The sequence below is a fragment of the Phodopus roborovskii genome, unplaced genomic scaffold, assembly GCF_943737965.1.
Source record: "Phodopus roborovskii unplaced genomic scaffold, PHOROB, whole genome shotgun sequence".
In the NCBI taxonomy this organism is placed as follows: domain Eukaryota; kingdom Metazoa; phylum Chordata; class Mammalia; order Rodentia; family Cricetidae; genus Phodopus; species Phodopus roborovskii.
In genome coordinates, this window is record NW_026126407.1 from 26,440,765 (window position 1) to 26,465,881 (window position 25,117).

The 25,117-nt window shown below is 47.1% G+C and overlaps 2 long non-coding RNA genes across 2 annotated transcripts; both read left to right on the forward strand.

The window, feature by feature from the left end:
* The first annotated feature begins 8,744 nt into the window (after nucleotides 1-8,744).
* Nucleotides 8,745-9,783, forward strand: LOC127219780 (uncharacterized). Its single transcript, XR_007834287.1, has 2 exons — nucleotides 8,745-8,902; nucleotides 9,630-9,783. It is a non-coding gene; the product is annotated as an uncharacterized LOC127219780 (long non-coding RNA).
* Nucleotides 9,784-18,506: 8,723 nt separating this feature from the next.
* LOC127219781 (uncharacterized) lies at nucleotides 18,507-19,660 on the forward strand. The gene is made up of 2 exons (XR_007834288.1): nucleotides 18,507-18,917; nucleotides 19,264-19,660. It is a non-coding gene; the product is annotated as an uncharacterized LOC127219781 (long non-coding RNA).
* The last annotated feature ends 5,457 nt before the right edge of the window (nucleotides 19,661-25,117 follow it).

The following is a 25,117-nucleotide window of genomic DNA, read 5'->3' on the forward strand; positions in this document are numbered from 1 at the left end:
TTCTTATTTTTGTATATGTGTGTGTTCATGTATTGTGTGTGTGTGTGTGTGTGTGTGTGTGTCTGTGTGTGTGCGCGCGCGCGCGCGAGTGCCAGTGGAATCTAAAAGAATACTTCAGAGCCCCTGGAACTGGAATTACAAGCAGTCAAACCTGGGCTCTCTGCAAGAACAAGAAGTGCTCTTACCTACTGAGCCATCTTTCAAGCTCTGACTTGAAGCATCTCAGTGGATCTGCTTCTTCGGTGTATTTGAAACTTCTGGTGCCTGGATCTCTCTCTCTGACTCCAAAGATTCCAAAGAGATTGATATGAATTAAAATAAATAAATACAAAGTTTTTATTAAAGGATGACATAAAAAAGGCATATATATATATGTATATATATATATATATATCTCAATCTTGTTTCCTCAAGTGAACTCAGCCTAAGTAACCAGCATTGAGTTGAATAATTTCACCAGTATCCCTTGTTACCAGTCATAACTATGGTCTGCATGGAAACATCAGGCCTGTCTATGGAGTCACAGCTGGATACGGTGGGCATGTTAACAGTCACAGGTGAATACAGCAGCTCCCCGACCCCAATCCCAGCACTTGGGAGCTAGGAGCAGGAAGATCACTGCAAACCAGACTGGCCTCGAACTCAGGAAATCCACCTGCCTCTGCCTCCCTAGTGCTGGGATTAAAGGCATACACCACCACTACCCAGCTAGTCAGATAATATATAACAGGAAAAAGTATCTACTGCATATCGAGTTCAAGGTCAGCCTAGGCTCCATTAGACCTACCTCAAAAAAAAAAAAAACTAGCAGATAAGTCACTGGCTTAGACAGAGCCTACCCTTTTGTTTCTGGCTCCTACTCAGTGACAAGTTTCTGAGTTGACTCATCCAAGTTGCTGCCTATAATTGCTATGACTTGTTAAAAAAAATTTTTTCTTTTAATTTTTGGACAGGGTCTCACTGTTTAACCCAGACTGGTTATGAACTCACAGAGACCTATCTGCCTTTGCCTCCTGAGTGCTGGGATTAAAAGACATGGGCCACCACACCCGGCTGCTTTGTTCAATCTTAAACCACAAGTTGCTCTCTATCCCTCCATTTATCTGATCTTTCTACAGCTGAGAGTGTTACTAGATGAATGTCTGTTGTGATCGCCAGGGGCCTGTATGTTTCTATTGCATATATGCTTAAAAGTGGAATTGCATAGTTCCTCTAGCTGTGTGTGGGGAGAGTTCATCACATCTTTGCCAACAGTTAGTATTTTCTGATTTTTTTTTCTCGTTTCCTGGTCTAGTGGGTGTGCAGTGATATCATCATCACAATGTGGGTTTAATTTGCATTTCCCTGGTGACTAATGTAGTTGAATACATTTTTATATGCTAGTAGCCATTTAGAACTCTCTGGAAATAATCTGATGAAATATCTGTGTATGAGCATATCTCTTCCTTTTTGAGACAGGGTCTTATGTAGCCCAGGCTAGCCTTCAAACTTACTATATTGCCAAGACTGACGTAGAACTCCTGATCCTCCTGATTCCACTTTCCAAGTGCTGGTATCACAGGTGTAGGCCACCACACCCAGTTTTCTGCCATGCTGAGGAATGAAACCCAGGACTTAGTGCTTGCCCAGTAACCATCCTCCCAGCTACATCCCCAGCCAGGATCTGAGCATATTTCTGAAAGTCCTTAGATAACTCTAGTGTGCAGCCAAGGTTGAAAACCACCCAACTAAACCCTGTGTGGGTCTCCTACCCTACCTGGATTAGACAGAATCTCAAAGACTTGAGAAAGTTAATCTTCACTCCCCACTAAATGCACCTCCCAGAGAGAAGCAAGAAATTGAAGCTAACAGTTGAAGATTTCAGGAATGTGACCTCCACTTCAAAAGGGCTTGGGTGGGGGTGGGGCTTAAGGCATCCACAGCTACCACAGACATTTCCTGACCACAAAAATGGCCCCTTGCTGGTCCTTATGGAGCCTCGGGCAATCGTGGAGAGGAAGTAGAGGGCACCATGCCAGGTACTTCCCAGTTTCTAGGATAACATGAATGGTTCCCAGCTCTTGTCTGAGGTTATGGTCAGGCTGGGGACAGTAGAGCATGTGTTCCAGAGACTAAGAGAGAGAGGCCTGCTGTCTGTGGCCTTTGTGCTGGATGCCAGATCAGCTGGTGGGGCTCTCCCATGTGGTTCCTAGTTGCATCCCTCATCTGGAATGGCCTCCTCCATCTCTAGAACCTTCTTAATCTCTCCTTAACCCCCAGGCCTCTGACTTTTGCAGCACTCAAAGTGAGAACACACAGTATGGCTTCTGGGGGCATGCTGCCTTGATTGGGTCCTTGTTACCTATGCTTATCTCCCATGGCCTGTGAACTGTAATTAACCTCATCCCAGGGACTGCAGGGTACTCCCTTACTCCCATGGTAACTTGGGAAGAACATTTTCCAACATGAGAAGGAGACTTGGTCCATACATAGACAAGAGCTAGGCGGGGTCAAGCTGACTGACCTGCGTGGGATCCATGGTAGCACCATGCCACACTGATTAGTCAGGAGATTTTCCACTGAGTCACAAGCTGGTCCCCAGGACCAAGGCTGGAATGCAGGTGTCTGGACAAGGTGTGCACAAAGGGCCCCCAAACACAGAGCAGTAGGCTCCAAGCACCCCACTGGAACTCACCCTAGTGCCTAAAATTCAGGGTTCTCTCTCCATGTGCTCTTGGAAAAGAACAGGGGCTTCCTTCTCTTCTTTGAAACTCTGCCAGCTACACACTATTGTACAAGGCATAAATTGACATGTTAGAGGCTGGGTCACAGAACCACTCTGGCCTCTGCTTCATGCCATGTCCCACAGATACAGAGCTATTGTTGCAGGAATTCTGCCAATCGATAGTCTTTGAGGTACGAGACCTTCAGGGCAGAGCTCAGAGGCTACATGTAGACTGGGAAATGCACTTGAGCTGCTCTCTTGGGTGGTGGTCGGAAGGTGGTTGGCAGCATCTAGCAGCTAAAGGCAGAAGGCCTCGGCTTTGTCATTTATGAGTAATTCCCCAATAAGTGCCCGACTTCCCTTTATCCGAGCTTTCATGGACTCTGTTAAAATTGTTCATTACAATGCATCTCAGAAACTGTTCTGGAAGTCGAGCACTCCATAACTAATCATCCAAGTGCAGATGTTAAGGTTCTCCTGATTGACCCAAATGGTCTGCAGTAGCCATTGACTAGGGTGCTTCCTGAACCAGAGGAAGCAGGCACCCTCTTCCACCTTTGTAGGAAGCTTATAGATGCTTCATCTTCCCACTAGCAATAATCATATTCTGTTTTCACCATATTTACCATCTGAGATTCATAAAAGAGCAAGCTCCCTTTCACTTCTGGGGTCCACATACCAATAGCAATCATACCCTTCCATCCTACAAAAAGGCTCCTACCCCACTGGCTTCTGACATGCATCCTTGATTGGCATGTCCCCAGTCTGCACTCCACCTTCCCCATCAAGTAGACAGTATTAGTTATTATAAGGATTTTGTTCTGATAGATTTGGGATGGTGAGAAAGTAATTTGGATGAGGGACATGCAAATAAAGTCCGTAACAAGATGCTACTTCACAATTTCCAGAATGGTTATTATCAACAAACAAAACAGAAAGCAAGTGCTGGCAAGAAATGGGAAGTCTTGTGCATGGTTAATGAGAATACAGAATGGTGTGGCCATGAAGGAAAACACAATGGTGGGTCTTAAGGAGACCAAGAGAGGGTGACAGTGGGTGATGAAGAGGGATGGGAAGGGGCAAAAAGGTGCCTGGAACACAGAAGAGGAAAAAGAGCCAGGGAGGCTATATAGGAGGGAGAATCATTAAGACCCTTTGTTTGTGTCTGTCTTCATCACTGTTCTGTTGCTGTGAAGAGACACCATGACCAAGGCAACTTATAAAAGAAAGCATTTAATTGGGGGCTCACTTACAGTGAGTCTACAGCCATCATGGCAAGAAGCAAGGCAGTAAGCATGCAGGCGTGATACTAGAGCAGCAACTGACAACTTATATCCTATCCACAAGTTGGAGGAAGGGAGAGGCAGACACAGAGACCAGCCCCTTTTGAAACCTAAGTCCAATCCCAGTGACAAGGCCACACTCCTATGTTGTCACATTCATTTATGCTGTGGAATGTTTGTTCAATGACAAAAAGATGTGTTGCATTCTTTATGTTACATTTATTTAACTCTGTGAAGCTGTGTTACTTGGCCTGTCTAGAACACCTGATTGGTCTAACAAAGAGCTGAAGGTCCAATAGCTAGCTAGGCAGGAGAAAGGATATGTGGAGCTGGCAGGCAGAGAGAATAAACAGAAGAAATTAGGGTGGGGGAAATCTAGGATCAAGAAAAGAAGGGGCCAGCCACACAACCACATAGCCAGATACTGAGTAAGAAGTAAAGAAAGGTATACAGAAATAGAGAAAGGTAAAGCCCAGAGTCAAAAGATAAACAGGATTTTTAAGTTAAGGAAACCTGGCAAGAAACAGGCCAATCCAAGGCCAGGCATTCATGAGAAAGAATTAAGTCTCTGAGTAATTTATTTGGGAGCTGGGTAGTGGACCCCCAAAGAATAAAGAGCAAAGAGCCAAAGAGTGAAAAACAACTACACTCCTAGTCTTTCTTAAACAGACCACCAACTTGGAACCAAACATTCAAATATATGAGCCTAATAGAGGGTCATCTCATTCAAACTGCCACAGTATCTAGTACCTTATGTATTGTTTTATTATTATTATTATTAATAACAATAATAATATAATAACAATAACTACCATAGAGTCCAGCACCTCTGCTTCTATCAGTGTAGCCAAAAGAAATGAAAGCAGGGGTTGAAGAGATTTTTGTTGTATTTATCAGCTTGCCATCACTATAACAAAACACCTGAGGTAATCAACCTAAAGAAGAAGACCATTCGGCTCAGGGTTTTAGAGGCTTCAGTCCATGGTCACCCACACCATTGCCTTTGGGCCTGGGATAAAGTAGAACAGAGGCTGCATGGTGGAGGAAGTTGCTTATGTCCTTGGGGAAGCAGAACACGCGGAGTCCCCACATCTCCTTCATGGACACATACATCCCCAGTGACCTTTATTCCACCAGTCCCCACCTTAATGTCTCATCACTTCTCATTGGTGCCTTAGGCCAATCAAGCATTTAGCACCCTAGCCTTTGGAAAACTGGCAAGATCCAAGTACATGTAGTGCTCATAGCAGCATTATTTACCCCAGCCAAAGGGTGCAGAAAACACATTGACAGAGGAGTGGACAGACCAAATAATTCTGATGACTGCAGCAGCAAGGGAAGAGGGTAAACCGTTGTGATGAAGTACACAGTTTCCCTCTGAAGGTTTAGTACTTCAATCTAGTGGACGACGAACTGACAGTTAACGAAACAAAAGGCATACAAAGTCAACAGCCTGCATAAATATCAGGGACTTGCAGAAGAGTGGGTCACCCAGTAGCCCAGTGTCAGGAGCTTATACACCCAACCTCACTATTTTGTATTTGTTTGTAGTTTTTGTTTTTTGGTTCTAGGCATCAGAAAGACTATGTGTTCTACCTCCAAGTGCCAGGAATTTACTCTTTTTTGCAAGGGCAATGGAAAGTGATTATGACCATTTTAATGGGGTATACCAAATTGTTGTTCATTTGTTGTTGTTGTTGTTTTGGTTTTTGAGACAGGGTAACCAAGTTTTTAGGAGGAAGAGTGAACTCTGAAAACAGACATGGGCTGCAACAAAGTCCCACCGGGCTCCCGGTGAAGCATTTGATTTTCAGTCCCCATATGAATTTTACCATTTTCAGTTAATGAAAAGCCAGTACAAACATCTCAAGACTGTGGTGTTCTTTGCTGGATCGGGTCTGAAGGTGGTAGGAAGGAAATCCTTTACCTCCCTGAAGTTGCTGCCCTGTCCCTTCCTTGTGCTCTGGGTTGGAAATATTCATCATGCTTAAGTTATTGTTTCCTGAGTATAAATACCTTGAAGACCTTACATCAAGTAAAAAAAAAAAAAAAAAAAAAAAAAAAAAAAAGTCAGACTCTGAAGGACACATTTTGTAACATGCCACTAACATGAGCTACTTAGGATAGTCACCTTCATAGAGACAGGAAGTAGAAGGGTGGTTGATAGGACTAGGAGGGAAAGTGGGAAACTCATGATTAATGAGTATAGGGATTCCAGTTAGGATGGGGGAAACCTTCTAAAGATGGTTATATGTAATGCCTCAAAAACCATACTTTATTTTTTTTTCTTTTTTGAGACAGGGTTTTTTCTGTGGCCTTGGAGGCTGTCCTGGAACTAGCTCTTGTAGACCAGGCTGGTCTCGAACTCACAGAGATTTGCCTGCCTCTGCCTTCCAAGTACTGTCGCCACCACCACCCAGCCAGAAACCATACTCTTAAAAGGCTTATAATGACCAAGCAGATGTCAGCACTAGAGAGGTTGAGGCAAGATAATTCTGAGCTACCAAGGGGTCCTAGACCAGCCTTCTCTATTTAGATCTGTCTCAGACACAAAGCATGATTATTTCTATGATGGTTTTCTTGATTGTCAACTTGATAGGATTTAGTCATGAGGAAAATAACCCTCTGAGCCTGTCTATGAAGCACTTTCTAGGTTCGGTTAATTAAGGTAGGTACACCCACCCTAAATGTGAGCAGCATAATCCTGTGGGTTGGGATCCTAGGCTGAACAATAAAAAAACAGAGAGCTGAGCACTCTCTGCTTCTTCACTATTGGTACAAAGTAACCAGCTTCCTAAACCTATTGATGTGCCTTCTCATCATGAGGATGGTACCCCAAACCATGAGCCAAAGTTAGCCTTTGTTCCTTAAGTTGCTTTTGTCTCATACTTTGTCATGGCAAGTAAGTAATGTAGTGATACATATTATTATATTTGACCAGGAAAAGGAATGTGTATTTTAGATTTTAGAAACTATTAATAAACATGGAAGGGGGCTCAAAATTATTCTCAAGCACTAAACATAGCCACTGTTAAAATTTCAGTGTCTTTCTATTTCCTCTCAGAGAGAGACAGAGACAGAGACAGAGAGAGAGTGTGTGTTCAGAAGCCATATTGAACCTAAAGGAAGAATTCCTCACACTATCTCACAGTGTTACCGCCTTTCTTGGAGCCATGCAGAACTGGATGTATTCTGGATGTCAATGATCTCTTGAGAGATTTCTCCCGGCTGATTTTGCTCTACTCATGATTTCTACTCTACTCATATACTGGGTCGTAATTCTCTGAAAATGCCCATTTTTTTCCTAATGTATCTAAAACTGTGCTGCAGAGTGGGCCAGTCCAGGTACACATGGTGGGGTGACGGATGGACAGAGGCCTGTCTCTTGTGCCCTTATAGATGGTGAATGACAGCTCTCTGGAACCGCTGTCAGTTAGTCAGGTCCCTCCAGCCTCTGCCTTGAGGCACTTGCTTCTAGGACATGGTGCTGAGCCTAGCACTATCCTTGATTAGATCCTGCTTCTCCAGCCTGTTGGGGAACAGGACCTCCCTTCTCAAGGGGCTGGCCAGAACAGCAAATCCTCTGAGCCCTCTTGTAGCCTCTTTCTCTCTCTGTGCCTCCTCTCCTGAGGCCATCTTCTGCACTTCGATCTGACCCAGTAAGAGAGCAGTTACCACATACCCTGGGGGTACCCCAAGCTCACATTCCAACCTAACTATAGCTCCTTTCCTCTGTTTGGCCACCTGGTCTGGGATTCAAGACGTCTCTACCTTGATCAGTAGAGAAAGGTAAAACACGATGTCATGGCCAAGACAGAGCTGAAGTGTGTGCACCCAGTACAGACAGAGCCCTTGTTTGTCTTCTGGGGCAGCCGAAGACACGCAGCCCTTCTCTTTTTGACTGGGAGGCCTCCAAAGAAGGCTTTATTTAACCTTGCAGCCAGGAGCTTTACAGCCCAGTCCTGAGAGGATAGTCTTTTTATTGTATCTTTGATTAATGATTGATCAAAGGCTGATACTAGGAGCAACGAAGAACAAATTTGCCCTAGAGATTAGGTCCACTTACATCTGCCAGGCTGGCTAGGGACCTGTCCACCTGTTCTCTGCAAGATCAAACCAGGGCAAGGGTGCATGGGTGACCCACCCCACACGTTCTCAAACACTGGGTGGGGAGAAGATGCAAAGTGGCCTCAAGCCAGTTAGAGTTAGGCTAAGAACTTCAAGTAAATGACATTGGACAGAGGAAAGAGGCCTGACAGCCTTGGACAGGATCTTCTGGACTTGTTTTTTTGTCCTGATGCTCCCTGCTGTGTTTTAGCAGCTGAAAAGGAAACTGAGGCAGGAGAAAGAAGCTTCCTGGAGATCCTTAAAACTGCCACATTTTATCTTAACCATTTTGTAAAGGGCTGCCTTTACTCCAGTGGCCTGCCTGGACTCCCCCCGCATGAGGAAGTAGGTGCTTCCTCACACAAATTAACTGAGGGTCAAAGGTCAGGCAGAGAAGGAGGGGGTGCTGAACAGAGAGCCCCCCCTTCATGAACAGTTGTATTAGAAAGTGCCATGAAGCTGGTTCAGGCCATGTTGGTATGCTCCAGCTGCCTTCATACCCTCAGACTGCCTTTGTGTAGCCCATAGGCCAAGTGAGAATCCCAGAAGGACCCCAGCTCAGAGACCAGGAATTCTGCCCCTGCTTGCCCTCCAGGAGCCCCCAGAGCAGGGGTGCTGGCTGAACAGCTTCCTGCTCTCCCTACAGCTTCTCTGAAGCCCTGAGGATGAGGGCCAGTAGGAAGCTGGCAGAGTTGCTTCTAAACTGAAGCTGGAAATCACAGCCTCACATCCCTCAGAGGTACCAGGCCGCCTTTGCCACACGGAGAGTCCCAGAGGGAGAAAGAGGCCTGTGCACTGAGGGCAGGAGGTCAGTACATAACATGTCTTCATGTGCAGATGCTTTCCAACAGTGACTGAGGGGGACTCCCCCATGAGGAAGGAGGTGCTTGATCATACAATTTAACTGAGGGTCAAAGATCAGAAAACCTGGGCTTGCTTCTCTTCCAGCCCCACCCCTATAGATACCACATGGGTTCCAGTGTACACACACTGGATGGTTCCAGCAGGTCATTCTTCCTGCAGGCTGCAGACTTCCTGATCAAATTAGAATACAGGAGAGAACTTGGTCTCCTCCTCAGGGAACAGCAGCCCCAAGCCCCCCAAGCTTACACCCTCAAACTTCACCCTTTCCCAACCCCGAATTTGTCAGCTATCTTTGTGGTACCATGTCCAATGTCTGCCTCTTTTGTTGAGCTACACATCTTTTGAGGCCCAGACTTAGTCTGTGTGGCTTATATTGTGTCCCCAAAGTACCTCAAATGCAGCGAGTACACACTCAGATATGTGCCTGGTCATCGTATAACCCTGATGATGCACCCTGGAGACTACTGCCTCAGGGGCTTCCATGTCCACACCCCTTCCCAGGCCCTCAGAGCACCCCAGATCTGCAGTCCCCAGTTCCTAGCCCCAGCTCATAGAATACTTGGATGGTCTCCAATATGGCAGGATTCTAGGTCTAGTAGTAGGAAGTGGCCACAGGGGTAGACCACTGTGGTACACCTAACATAGCCCTGTCTTTGCCCCCTTTCCTATAGAGCCGGGCTTCACGTAGCCCTCCCCATATACACAAGGACACCCAGCTCCAGAAGGACCAGGAAAGAAAAGCCATTTTCATCCTGTGGATTGGGAGCCGAAGGTTGGGAACATGACTGGTTTGTTTTTGTTTTTTAAAATAATTTTATTACTCTGTGTGTGTGTTTGTGTACTATTGTTACCGTGGCCAGAGCTGTGAGAAGCCTTTGAGATGAATGCAAGCACAGATCCCAAACACACAGAGCAATGCAAAAGTGAGGGGACCTGTGGATGTCAGCCCATCTCCCCTCTCATGCTTGTCTGGGGTGTGACAATGGCTTCATTTAATGTTAAGCTGCAAGTTGTACCAGAGGTGACAAACCGAAACCGCCAACCGTTTGAACTGTGGGCTGCCTGGGCTGCACTGAAGCGATGTGACCAGTGCAGATGGTGAGGGCCCACAGGGCAGGCCCACTTCCTCCCTCCCTGCCTGCATCCTCATTCTCCTCACACCAGCAGGCTTCCTAAGGCCGCAGGAAGTGGGGGCAAGGAGCAGGCCCTTTGGGTGTGTTTGTGGTGGAGGGTGGTGGGGAGGGTACAGAGGAGCAGCTGAGGGAAGCTGGGTCCTTGCAGGGTCTGGACTTGAGAGGGGCTGTGTAGTGGTCGCTGCCTTCTTGCCATTGCGCCTGCTCAGTATGAGTCTGTATCAGGCGGCAGGCTTTTCTGCCCTGAGAATCACAGGTCTCTCCCTGCATCCAGGGAGAGAAGGAAGGGAAAGGGGGAGAGCCGAATCTTTTCTCAGAGGAAATGCAGCTGTGGTTTTGAGATGTTCATATTTCACAGCTGTGGTTGGCGTTTCTCAGGGTTCTCAGAGGTGAATGCAGGGTCAGTCCCATGTCGCCAAATAAGGTTCACAGTGACCCTAGCAACAGTCTTTATTGCCCATTGGCTGCCATGGCTGCCATCCGCCAGTGCAGCCTCCTAGAGGCAATTCAGGGGCGGGCTGATGGTTTCCACAAGCAGTGAAGTTCCTCTCTGAAATCATTGCCCTTCAGAATCCCATGGAGAGGGACAGTGTTCTGAACAAAGGTGGACAAGCGGGGGTGGGGCAGAACTTTCCTGGCTGTGTGAGTTTCAGAGTCCACCTGGGTCCTCTCACAGAGCCTGACCAACACCATCTGTGCAGTGGCCAGAGCCCAGCTTGCCAGGACAAGCCCTCCACCCTCTGCCTGAGGTTCCACCACGAACTCCATGATAGTTTCCATTTTCTGCTCATTCTTCACTTGTGCCGGCACTCTGCTAGGCTCCTTCTACACGTTACAGCCTTTGATTCTTTCAGTAACCCTGCCAGCCCTCTTTTATACAGAAACCGAGGCGGAAGAAAGCCAGGGCTAACCCAGAGTTACGCCACTAATAAATCACACTTTAATCTCAACTTAGACAGGTCCAGATCCCATGCTGTTAGCCAGTGCTCGGTACCGATGGCATTCAAGGTCTCTGGCTCCATGACTCAGTATTGTGACACAAGGGAACTGAGGTGAAGATTGCACATGTGATGTACGCCTGGGGAACATGGTGCCAAGCAATAGATTGTCTGGCTATGTACCTCAGCGGGGCGGCCTGGGCACGCCTCCACACAGGCTCCCCGAGAGTCTCACATATTCCTCCACAGAGTATGCAGCGTTGGAGGACCAGACTTCCTTATGGCTCTGGTATTTGGTTTCCACTTCCTCTTCTGAATTTCGTCCCACCCCCACCCAACTGCACCACCAGTGTGAGGAGCAGAGAGAAGGTTGCCATAGAGGGACAGAAGGGACAGTACTGGCCAGGCCAAAGGGTTCAGATGGTAGAAAGTCAGATCTTAAGAGGAGGCACACAACACAGCAGAGTTATAGCACTATCTCCCTGAGGAACACTTTCTAGATTAAAAGTGAAGATGAGCGGGCTGAGGGGGTGGCTCAGTGGTCAGCAGCACTTGCTGCTCGCACAGAGGACTTGAGTTCGTCCTCAGCACCCACAGTGGATAACCTGTGACTCCAGCTCCAAGGCATCTGGCACTCTCTTCTGGACTCTGGATACATGCACACACATGTGTATACACACACGAACACACACAGACACACCACAAATAAAAACTTTTTTTATGTTTTTTTTCTTTTTTTTTTTAAAGAAGTTGGGGCCTGGTAAGATGGCTCACCAGGTAAAAGCACCTGCCACCAAGTCTAATGATAAGGTCTATATCTGGTACCTACATGGTAGGAGAAAACTGATTCCCACAACTTATCTTCTGACCTCCACATATATGCTTTGGCATGTTCTCTGTCCCCTACCAAAAAATAAATAAATGCAAAGAAAAAAATTAAGATGAAAATACAAATACCTTATTATCCCAAAGTCCCACGCAGAATCTTTTCTTGCTGCGGTCTGACCTGTTGGACACCAGCACATCCATTGTTGTGTGACAAAACTTTTCCTGGGGAGAAGCAATACGCATACATGTCTACCCAGATAGGAAGCCCTCGACAGACCAAAATATGGATAACACCAACCTCCAACTTAGTGAACCATGAGTTTCTGGGGTTACTTACAGGAATATAGGTGGGGGGTTAGTTACAGGAGCAGAAATGACTCAGAGACAGCTGCATCACCAAATCCCACCCCAGCAGGGATGGCAGCTGACAAAGCTGAGACCTGGAGCAACCTGCACGGTGTGCTGGGAGCTCAACAGGCTGAAGGATGTCCTTTCCAGGTGGCTCGGTTGGTCTAAACCTCTTTCAGGAAGCTCAATGTCGGTGGTTGGCTGTTGCTCAACTTTCTTCCCTCTGAGACAGACTCTCAGGTTTATTGTTTATGCTGGCAGGGAAGGGCCTAGTGAATCTTCTCAGTTTCAGGGACTTCCTAAACTATTTTGAATTGTTTACCTTCCTGTTCAAGGAGCTTTCCTGTAGGATGGAATGTTTCAACCTAAGGGAAACTGTTACACAGCATCTACACAGCAGAAAAAGAATCCAAAATGTCACCAAGTATGATGACACACATCTGTAATCTCATAGATGGAGGCAAGGAAGATCAAGAGTTAAAGGTCAGGTAGGAGTATATCCTGAGTTTAAAGTCAGCTTAGGCTACTGGAGACAAGCAAACAGAAGGTAACCCAAATGTCCGTGGACAGCAAAGAGCCCAGATAAACTGTGCGACATTCTTGCAGTGACAACAGGAGACACAGAGACATGTAGTAGCCATTCCATCCTAAAATACTGTCATGATCATTGTCTCTTACTAAGAGAACGACAAAATACATACAATAAATTTTCCTCCAAAAGCTTATCCCTGGCAACACTGGATTGTGGAAAGCAAACTCACAAAGGATGGAAATGAACATCAGTGTCACAGAGGAGAGCCAAGGCTGTGCTGTGATGAATGGGAGCACATGGAGGGTTCTGGAGGCCAGTCATTGGATAATCAGCTCTTGCTTTGGGTGGTGGTTACATAGACATTTGTCTTGTGGTTATTTGTTAAACAGAACATATGTTTTGTATGTTTTTATGCATATAATTTTTCACCATAGGAAATAAGAAGCAGGGCTGATGATAGGCCTCAGCAAGTAAAGGGGCTTGCCACCATGCCTGATGATCTGGGTTCAATTCCCAGTAACACACATGGTAGACAGAGAGACTCGACTTCCACAATTGTTCTCTGACATGTACTTGAGAGTAGAAATGTGGCCCCTACTCGTGCATATATACAATAGGTAGACAGATAAATAAATAAATAGCACATGAGCTGAGGATGTAGCTCAGGTTGTAGAATGCTTATCTATCGTGCATAAAGTCTTGGGTTCAAACTGCAGTCTTACATAAACCAGGTATGGTGTCCCATGCCTGTAATCCTAACATTTGGGAAGTCAAATGAGAAAGATCAGTCGTTCAAGGCCATTCTTGGCTACATAGCAAACTGGAGGCCAGCCTGCGCTACATGAGACCCTGCAGAAGGGAGAGAGGGGGGAGGGGAGGCATGGAAGTAAGGAGTGGGTGTCTATGAATCTCTTGTTGCCCTCAAGAGTGCAGTGATGGACAGCACCTCCTTGGAGACATTGCTGTACCAAACCTGTGACTGGCAAAGGAAGATAAAGGCAGCTACAGAAAGCGAAGGGCTCTAGTAGGCCTGAGCATGGCAAACACAGCTCTGGCAGGCCTTGCTCTCCCTCATTCCTTGCTTAACCATTAGATGACATCCCTAGAGCTAGCCATCAAGGTCTGTTCCCTTATTTGGCCACTTCCTCCTCCTAAGGCTGACCATCAAGGTCCAGCTATCAAAGTATTGAAGTCCAGCAACCAAAAGCCCCCTTTTTGCTACCTTAATTAACATGCCCAATCAAAACAAACCAACTCATCCTAACATGGGGTTTCCTTCTATTCCTTTTATAAACTGTCATTTGCCTATGGGCCATATCTGTCTCTTCTCTATCCCGAAGCAGTCCTTTGTCCCTCCAGGGAAAATATCCCTTCCCTACCTCTCTCTCCCTTGTTCCTTTTCCCTTTTGCCTTAACCTCTATCTCCCATCTTTGTCTCTTGTTCCCTGCCCTCTGTCCCTCGGAACAAACCTCCTTTGTGCTGAGAACTTGGTCTTGGTGTGTCCTGTGTCTTTCCTGCCCTTTCAACAGTGCCTTGCCCTCCAGGGAGGAAGGAAGGGAGGGAGGGAGGGAGGGAAGGAGGGAGGAAGGCAGGGAGGAAGGAAGACAGCTTTGGATATGTTACATATCCGAGAGCCATCTGTGGTGTGGGAATGGAGGCTGGAAGAAAGCATAGCTTTGTCACACAATAGCTGAAGGGAACAATTTAAGGCAGGAAAGGCTTACTTTGACTCACAGTTTCAAAGGGATTTCAGTCCATCATGGTAGGGGAGTGGGAGTTGTGACAGGAGTCTATGGCTGGGGCTCAGCAGGAAGCAAAGAGTGGCCAGAACTAGGGACTGGGCCATAACCTTCAAAAGCCTGCTCTTACTGACTTACTTCCTAGGGTCCACCCCTACCCCTGCCCCTGCCTAATAGTGTCACCAGTAGGAAGCAAATGCCCACAAAGCACTGTCTTCTTTACCAATGCCTGTCTGTACTTCAGAGGACCTGAAGAAACAGAGGAATTCATGCAAATGACCCAACCAGGGTTTCTGTTCCCACCTTGCTCCCCACCTAAAGTCATCTCAGCCAAGGATCCCTAAGGAGTCCCCCTTCATAGACACCTCATTCACTCTGCCAGCCACCTGATCTTAAGGACGAGGTAAGCAGCCAGTAGCCAGGGCTGATGATGGAGCTTAGGAGATACTTAGTGAGGGACCAAGGCCTCCCTCACTCAGCCCTGGTGGCCTGATAGTCACTGTGGGTACAGACTTTGTTTACTCCACCCTCATTTCCCTTCTTGGCATGAGTCTTGTGTCACATTTAACTCAGTTGAGTGAGTGCGTAGGTAGTATATGCTGCAAAGCACAGAGTTGTTAGAGCCTGATTCACAGGCTGCCCATGGGCCCCCTTCTTCTACTACCAGTTGGAACCAGCTTCCTTAGAGATGCCCAAGGCTTTTCCCCAAGGGCTCTTCTTACATAGGACGTCCTGGCAAGTGTTAATAAAGGCCATATTCCTTTAGCTTCTCCAATTTCAGTGTGCATGACTCTCCACACTGTGGTCCTGAGCACACTGGTTATCCAGTCTGAAGAAGCAACAGGCATGTCCAGATTCTGAACATGCAGAATCAGAGGCGTGGGTGGGGAAATGTTAACTCCCATTCTTTCACTGCTGCTGGTATTCTGTGTGTGTATGCCTGTGAGTGGATATGTGCATGTGACTGCAGTGCCTGCAAAGGCCAGAAGAGGGCATTGGATTTCCTGGAGCTGGAGTTATAGGTGATTATGAGCTGCATGAAATACATGTTGAGAACCAAATCTTGATCCGCAAGAGTAGCAAGTGCTGTTAACCACTAAGCCATATCTCTAGCCGCTTTCTTTTCCTTTGTAGTATGGTGTGGGTATGAGGGTGCACATGTATGTAGAGGCTAGAGGCCAACATTGGGCGTTATGCACTAGTCATCGTCTGCCTTGTTTTTTGAGGCAGTCTTTCACTGAACCTGGAACTCACCGATTAGGCCCCAGGATTCCAGAAAGCCCCAGGAATCTTCCTGTCCTTGCCTCAGTGCTAGGACTGCAAGGGTGCACCTGAGTTTTTATGTAAGTTGTAAGGATCAAACTCAGGACTTCATGCTTGAGATACAAGCACTTTACCAACTGAGCCATCTCTCCAGCCCTCTAAAGAACACTGGCTGCTCTTCCAGAGGACCTGGGTTCAATTCCCAGCACCCAACATGGTAGCTCACTACTGTCTGTTCCAGGGAAACTGGCACCATTACACATGCATACATGCAGGCAAAAACCAATGCACATAAAATAAAAATAACTAAACCTTTAAAAAAAAAGACTTTATTTTATTTATTTATTTATTTAGATTTTTTTTAGATTTTTCAAGACAGGGTTTCTCCATAGCTTTGGAGAGCTTGCTCTGTAGACCAGGATGGTCTGGAACTCACAAAGATCTGCCTGCCTCTGCCTCCCAAGTGCTGGGATCAAAGGCATGCACCATCACCAGCAGCTTTAAAAAAAATAAAAAAAAAAAAAAAAAAAAAAAAAAAAAGAATATTCTTATGGCCTTTGTCTAGGTAATCTTTTGTTGTAAAACCCTGTGTTGTAACCCTTCCCACAGATCCTGGAGCCCCGAGGCAGCTGGCTGGTAGTATACATTTCATCAACATTAGTTTATATTATTCACTTTGTTATTTGAATAGATGATAGACTACTTCTATCATTTAAGGAGCATGTATTGTGTTCCAGGAATTGCTAGATGCAGGAGTACAGCTGTGAATGAACTTGTCCCTGCCTGCCAGAGCACCCAGATGCTCTGAACAGACTTGCTGATTGCATGATAATCCTTGACCTTACTTACTGTGATTAACACATCCACTGCCAGACATCATTGGGTGTCCTCTGAGTGTTCACTTGAACACACCCTTTGTGCCTTCAAATGCTAGGACATGGAAAGAGAATAAAAATAACTTTCTAGGGATCAAGTCCTGCCTCTGCCACAAACCCATTGAGTGACCACGGCTGAGTTATTTAACCGTTTGGAGCTTCAGTTACCAGTGAAATCAAATTAACAATCTATACCTCAGAGGCATCTGAAAATGCATAGGATCACCACATTGCAGAACTGGTACCCTGGAGTGGGGGTGAGTGAAGGGGTGAAGGGGTGGGGATAGGGAGGTGGGGGTTGCTGTTGGAGGGTATTGTTCACATTTGAGCATGTGAAGTCTCTGGTGTCCTGAAGTTGAAGAAGAACACTTCTGTGGAGGGACCTGAAGTTAATAGTCAGAGGCAGCTATTGTTACACACGTTAGGGGGAAGCAGAGGTCACTGCAGGCCAGCAGGCTGGACCAGCTTTGGCCATGCCAGGCTTTGTTCTTCAAGGAAGGGTAGGGCTGGGAGAGGTGCAGGCTGCAGTGTAGGCCAAGGCCAAGAGGCAGAGACTCCCAGACTGAGTCTGGGAGATGCAAGCCAAGGAGAGATGTCAACAACATCAAGGCCTGGGGGAGGAGTTTGCCCTTTTCTCTACTCTCAGAGGAGTCCCTGGAAGCTGAGTTAGGAGCACCTTGGATGAAACCAGGGCAAATGCTGCAAAGAGCTGTTAAGGATCCAGACTGCATCTCATCTAGCATCTTATCTTCCCAGCAACAGAGTGTCATGTCCAGGACCAATGCCAAGGCCAGGGCTAGGGTCCATACCAGGGCAGAACTTCACAGTCTGCCCAAGTCTAGTTATGACCTCCTAGAATGAATTTCCTGTCCTGGCTGTGACCCCAAGGTTGGGAACAGGGTGAATAGGAGTTTATTTTCATCACCCCAGGAAAAGTTCATGCAAGAAACACAAGGAACTAAATCACCTTTAACGCATCGCCCAGAGGTAATTGCCACAAGTATTGCTCTGCATTTTACTCCATCCTTGGCTATCAGATAGACCTCAGGCTGCAGCTGACTGGGCAGTTTCACGTCCCATCTTTCCCTGTAAAATGTTGTGTTTTCTCAGGAAGGGCTGCTTTTAATGCAGAAGAATGCTAGAAAACATTTTCTTTTTTATTTGAAAATTTCATAGGCAAGCTGACTATATTTTGATCCTTTTGACCTCCCCTCACCAACTCCCTTCATGGCCTCTATCCCCTCCTCAATATAAGCCCTCCATGTGTTTGGGGCTTACCATTTAGGATTGGGGGGTTGCTCATCCTTAAAGGAGACTGGTTCTCCCACTCACGGCACAAGGCTCTCCATCTAGGGGCCTTGTGAAAAAGACTGGTGTGGTTTTTGCAGGCCTTTCTTGTGCAGGCATCTATGTTCGCAGAAAATATTCTTTAAAAGAAAGAAAATGAGCCGGGCGCAGTAGCACACACTCGCAGTCCCATCATTCAGGAGGCTGAGGCAGGAGGATTACTGTGAATTCAAAGCCAGTTCTGAGATATATAGTGAGACCCTGTTAGCTAGGTGGTAAATAAAACAAACAAGCATAGTGCAGAGCTCCAGCCAGCAGGACATCCTGTGGGGACAAGGGTGGCTCTCGCATCCGCATCCTGTGTGAGCTGTAGAGGTGGTGGCTGGCTAGCTGGGCCTGCCTGCTCTTACAGACTGGCTACAGCCTAAGGGTGAGAAGTGCTTTTGATGAATTTGTACTCTCCCTTCCTTCCCCTCAGGATACACTGGTCACCCCCATCCCCACCCCAGGACAAACACACACACACACACACACACACACACACACACACACACACACACACACACCAAAAGGCAGGTGGACTCACAGCACTGGATCTGCCCAGATCTCTGTGTTGCTCATCAGAGCCCCACAAGCTCTATGAGCAGCTGATACAGACAGGTATTGCCCTCCACATTGTTCTAGCTGGCTTTCAGTTGTAATAAACACTGACCACAAAGAAAGGTTTTATTTGGTTTATAGGTTACAGCCATTAATCAAGGGAAGCCAGGCCAGGAACTGAAGCAGAGACAGACCACAGAGGAACACAGCTTACTAGCTTCCTTTCCTTGGTTTGCTCAGCTTGCTTGCTTGCTTATCCAATCCAGGACCACCTGTCCTCGGGTAGCTGACACACAGGCCAATCTGGTAGTGGCAATTTCTCATTTAAGGTTCCCTCTTTCTAGGTGTGTCAAGTTGACAAGCAAGATTAGCCATTGGTTCCACTTTAAGAATGAAGATGCTAAGGCTGCCAGCGGTGAGCCTAACTAGTTAAGTGACTTCGTGCAGACCTGCTTGTTATCTAACTCAGTGACTTCCTCTAAGTGCTTTTCTGGAGCCAAACTGGACCCCCCTAGGGAGGACAGCTAAGCAATGAGACTATTCTTTACCAGTAGGTGTGGTCACAGACTCTCCCTGTGGGTTCTGTCTGTCCTGAGGGCATGGGCTTACAGGTGCTCAGCCAGAGACAATGCCAGAGTAAGCATCTGGAGTCACTGAGGGCTTGTGTGGGCGGTTTCCATAGGTGTTCCTGGTGATATCCTTCTTTGCCTATCCCAGGCTTAGATGGAACAGGATTTGCCACTAAGTCTCTGTATCCTCAGGGCATCCTGGGCCCCAGTACAGAGAAGATGCACAGGATCTCCCTGGCCAGCCCAGGGTACATTTGAGAGGCATCATCTGTGTCCTGTGATACTGACTCCAGCCCAGTCTGGGACCTGGTACAACTGCAGCCTCCCTACTAGAAGCTTCTGAAGACTGTCAGCTTCCTGTTACTGCTGTAAGAAATGCCCATGCACTTGATGGCTGAGAAGAGCACACAGCTGGGATTGGAGAGATGGCTCAGTGGTTGGGAGCATTGGCTGCTTTTCCAGAGGACCCAGGTTCAGCTCCCAGTGCCCACACAGCAACTGACAACTGTCTGTAACTCCAGTTCCAGGGGGTCTGACACCTTTGTACCAATGCACATAAAATAAAGTTAAATAAATTATTTTTAAAAAAGAGCTCACTGCTATTATGATTCTAAGGGTCCAATGTACAAAATAGATCTTGTAGAGTTAGCTTGGAGTTTCAGGAGGTTTATATCCCCTTCTGAGGGCTCTAGTAGACAGTCAATGGGCAAGGTGACACACACCCAGTACTCCAAAGATTGAGACAGGATTTTCAAGAGTTGAAAGCCAGCCCGGGCTTCTTATGGAACAGTGAATGAGTGAGTTCCCGCCTCAAAAAAAAGTTGTTTGTTTGTTTTTGTTTTAAATTGCCTTCATCCAGTTTTTGGAGGCCTCCTATATTCTTTGGTTTCATGATGCCCTCCTCCCTCTTCACAACCAGCAATGGATGGTCTTGTCTTTCACTTAATGCCACATCCCAGGTTCTGTCTATCTCTCTTGCCTCCTTCTTTCCCCTTAAAAACATCTGTGGGCATCTGAGTATAGTAGCATACACCTTTAATCCCTGTACTCAGAAACTAGATCTCTGTGAGTTATAGGCCAACCTGGTCTACAGAGTGAGTTCCAGGACAGCCAGGGCTACACAAAGAAACCCTGTCTCCAAAAACAAACAGACAAATAAATAAGTAAAAACAAAAAACACGAAACAAAAACCCTTGTGGGAACTGAGACTCTAACTTAGTGATAGTTGAGCAAACTTAGAATGATCAAGGCCCCAGGTTCAATCCCTGAAACCTCTCCTCCCAAAGAAGACATTTGTGATACCACTGAACCTCTCCAGATAACCCAGGGTAGTTGTCTGTCTCTTATTCATTCTTTCATGCATTGGCTTTCAACACTGGAATGAAACCCAGAATTTCCCTCACTTTGCTTCACATGTCCACATGTGTGCATGTGTATGTGCATGTGCTCACACACACATACACACACACACATCAAATAAATAAATAAATGGAAGTTAAAACCTTTGAAGTTTGAGATAGGATCTGGCTGTGTCGCTCAGACTGCCTTGAACTCACCATGTAGCCCAAGCAGATCCTGACCTTAAGATTCCCCTGAGCAGGATGAGTTGAATGTAGATGTTCACCAGGTGAAGGCACTTAACCCTAAGCCTGACAAACCTGAGTTTTATCCTCAGGACCCACATGGTGGAGGGAGAGAACCAACTCCTACCAGTTGTCTTTTAATTTTACACACATGGCAGTGGCATGGCCAACCACCTTCCCAACAAATAAATGTACTTTAATTTTTTTTTTCTAAGATTCACTTGAGCCTTAGTCTCTTGAGTTTATAGGCCCACGCTACTGGACCCAGATGCCTCTCTATTTCAAATTAAACTGATGGGCAAGCTCAATCCTTCGTTGTCACAAAACAGCGTGGTCATGGGTTCTGTGCGTTAGAATGTGTGCATCTTTGTCCCACCAAGGACTGTCATTCTGCTTGCTGCATTCAGTCACTCCTTCCTCTAGGTTTTCCAATCACCTCATCTTCGGGCATAGGCTAGACCACAGATGGGCTATGCCTGTCATTGCCCAGTCACCTCCCACCTGCCGCCTCCTCATTAGCTCAGTCTCTCCTGGACTCTTTTCCCATCCTTCTGCTCCCAGTCCTTGGAAGAGAGAAGAGGAAGGCAGGATCTGCACCCTGGCTGTGGGAGCCTAGAAAAAGCTTTTCAGGTTTTGAGGCCAGAGCCTGCCTGAGTTTTGCAGAATCTGAGGGCAACTCAACTCAGGCTTTATAGAGCAGCAGGCAGATATTAGAGGTCCCCTAAGCCCTTCCTCAGGATGACAGCCTGTCTGTCTGTCTTCACTCCTTCCTGTCTGTCCTCTGAGCCTTAGGCTAAGAGCTGGAAGGGAAATCCTAGTCAGTCCTCTGACCCCTAGCAGGAGAGCCTGTCTATAAAGGACAAGCAAGAAAGTCTAGACCGGGCCTGTACCCCTCAAGGAGGGTAAGCAGCTAGCCCTGCTTTCCCTGAGGCCTCTTCCCTTGAGACCAGAAGTCTCAAACCCTGGGAACCCCCTCTTCATTTCTGAGCAAACAGAGACCCTTGGCACCTCATCTCCTTTGCACCTCCAGGTCTGCCTCAGTCACCTCTGCTTCCTGCACACCAGTCCTTTGGATTCATAGATGCTAGAAAGATGAGGTGTCTTCCAGCTGTGTCTGCATGGCTCAGCGTTCTCAGCTGTATGCATGAGTGACACAATGTGTTTGCATCAGAGCGTCTAAAAGTGTCACACCCTGGTCACTTCTGGGTGGTGTTCTGCAGATGTCTTTAATAAATGTTTTTTTTTAATTTCTTCATACATCTTCCTCTTTGTACAATTAAATCATGTTCTTCTTGTGTATTGAAAATCGATTTTTTTCCATACAATATATTCTGTTCGCTGTTTTCCCTCTCTCAACTCCTCACAGATCCTCTCACCTCCCCACCCACCCAAATCCACACCCTTTCTTTCATTAGAAAATTGAGTGTGTGTGTGTGTGTGTGTGTGTTGTTGCTAATTTGTTTACTGTACATGCACAGCACATGTGTAGAGAGAGGCCAGAGGACAACCTGTGGGAGTCAGTTCTCTTTCCACAACGTGAGTGCTGGAGACCAGATTTAGGTCATCAGGCTTGGCAGCAAAGAGTCTTTACCCACTGGACCATCCTGCCAGGTGCTTGTGTATGTGGTTTTAATAAAAATAAGCATCATGAATGACTCAGCTTTCCAACTTCAGTCCTACTGGGAACACAGGCAGATTGTGTCATATACACAGTGGCCCTTGTCCCTGGGCCTTTAGCCTTAGCTGCTGGTTGGTCAGGACTCTGTTGCAGAGGCAGGCCTAATCACCAGAGGTACCTCCATCCCATAGCCTATTCTCCTGAACCTCACAGTCCCTGTGAGCTCAGCAGAGCAGGTGCCATGGACAAATGTCCATATGCATTTAAGTTTAAGTTGAGGCTGAGCACTGTAAGAATGTAGAGAGCCCTTGTCCCTGGGGAGCTTCCAGTCCAACAGGATAATTTAGTTCCCTATAGACCACCTAGGCACACAGGAAGGGACTCACACCTACAAAGTGACACTTTGACTATGAGGGCCCACACTACACAGAGACAGAAAGTGAGGTCGTCCCAAGTGACCTAAGGCTGACTCTGCAAGCTGGGAGCACAGGGTCTACTGGGCTCAGCATCTGCGTCCGGCTGTTCTCTGCTCTGCAACAGAGGAGTGCTGATGAATGGCCATGGAAACGGACACTCCTAGCCTTCCTTCCTGCCCTCCTCACACTGCACAGGACTGCCAGACTCCAGCCCTTGCTCTGTCACGCAGACAAGTGGCTCCCCTTTGCATTCCAGAAAGCTAGCAAAAGCACTTGGAGGGGAACCCTGGGTCCCAGCTATGACAGTGAGCCTCCACCTCCCACAGGCATCTGCAGCTCCAACCCGAGTCCTGACATTGTTCTGACATGACAAACATGATGGAACTCCTTGCCTAGTTCAGAGTGGGGTTTTGTTGTTTTCTTTTATTTATTTGAGACAGGGCCTCTCTATGTAACCCTGGCATGCTGGCATGCTGGCGAAGACATACTTGCCCCTGCCTCCCAGATGCTGGGATTAAAGGTGTGGGCTACCACATCTGAACTTGTTCATAGTTTTGAACAAGTAATCATGGTTCTTCTCTACAAAACTCACCTCCACAACTACATAACTAACTACCTCAGTCCATAAAGTCAGCTTTCTCAGAGAGGTCTTTCATGTCCTTACACCCACCCTGGGGCCTTCTCCTGAGGTAAGTCTTGGCACATCCCTTCTCCATGAGCAGAGGTATAGCTCAGTTTTGTAACTGCTGTGGAAGAGTTTGCACTCCTCTCTGTCAGGATCTCCTTCATAGGAAAAAAATGGTAGCAGAGTCAGTCAGCCCCATCTATAGTCAGGGGACTTTTGTTTTGTTTTGTTTTGTTTTTCTAGACAAGGTTTCTCTGTGTAACAGCCCTGGCTGTCCAAGAACTTGCTTTGTTGATCAGGCTGGCCCGAATTCACTGTGATCCTCCTGCCTCTGACTCCCAAGTGCTGGGATTAAAGGCATGCACCAGCACTGCCCTGCTTGTATGTTCAAAGAAAGAAGAACAGAAAGAGACAAGGCCCAGTCAGGGAGGGGGTGGGGGAACCCACCAGAGCTGCAGGTCCAGCTCTGGGTACAGAGCTGGGAGGGAAACTGCTCTGAACCCAGTAGTGGGTTTGGTTTAGTGCGGCTTTGGTCACCCTGCTCAGGTGGAAACATGGCTGACAAGTGCACCTTGAACCCTGGGGAGCTAAACCCTGGCTGGCCAGAGTCCTCAGGAATAAATGTTTTGCGGCCAAGCTGCTAGCTGCTCTGAAGTCAATCAACTTACTTACTGTTTCTCAGCCCCTGGGGCCCTAGCCCTTGAAACAGCAGGTAGCCTCCCAGAATAGGTAGAGCATTGCTTCTCTTGAAGGCCAAGGCAAACCCCACCCCATTAGGGCCCCAGGAAAGCACAGTCACATTCTCTAGGCCTGGACTCTAGGGCATCAGGAGGGGACAGCTCAACAGTCCCAAATGCCTTCTTGGCATAGGGTCCTAGTTTCCTTCCTAGCTATTCTGTTTCCTTCTTTCAGGAACCTTGATAGTGTGGAACCAGTCTGGGTTCTGGACATGGAGAGATGTCAACTTGGGCAAGCCACTTGGCCTGCTGAACAATGATTTCCGCTCTGTGAACAAGGGGATGGTGTTGCAGGGAGGTGGGTGCACGCATACTAGTGCACTTGAGCATTTTGTCTGTGTTGTCATATCCAGCTAGATAGTCTGGTCCCTCAGACTCCTAGATGCTGATATCTTCTTCCTGGTAGATGGTTGGCAGGTGGAAGCCTGCCTCTCTAATTTTCACTTTGTCTTCATGCATTTGCCCCAGTGGTTCTAGAAACTCCCCTGTTGAAAGGAAACTGAGCATAGGCACCACAGACCCCCACCATCTAGTCATCAGAAGCAGGGATTTCTGCAATCTCCTTAAGAACAGCAGCAGTGAGTCTCTTGGGAACTGCTTGGAGCTGAGGAAACTCCAAGGCCAGCCAGTGAGGCCTCAGACTTGGGCCAAGAGAGCTCTTGGAAAAGGCATGTACCAGCTCATTCCTACCCAGACCTCCTTCCTACTACTTGGACAGCTGGCAGGGGTCTGATAACTTCACACATCCTCCACATGGAGGGCGAGTTGCATTGGAGTTAAGAAATAGCATCTGATGAGAGCAAAATTTTCCAGCTGGGAGTTCTAACAGAACTGTCTGAAGGATGTACACACATGCACACACACACACACACACACACACACACACACACACACACACACACACACACACACACGCACTGCCCTCCCTTGTACAAGAGTAGGTTTTTGGATCTGACACTGTGGGCAGGACTCCACCCTGCCAAGAGGAGTGCTTTGCTTCCAGAGAAAAGGATTCCAGCTCCTACCAAGCTTCCTCCAGGATCTCAACTCTCCTCGGCTGGCTTTGA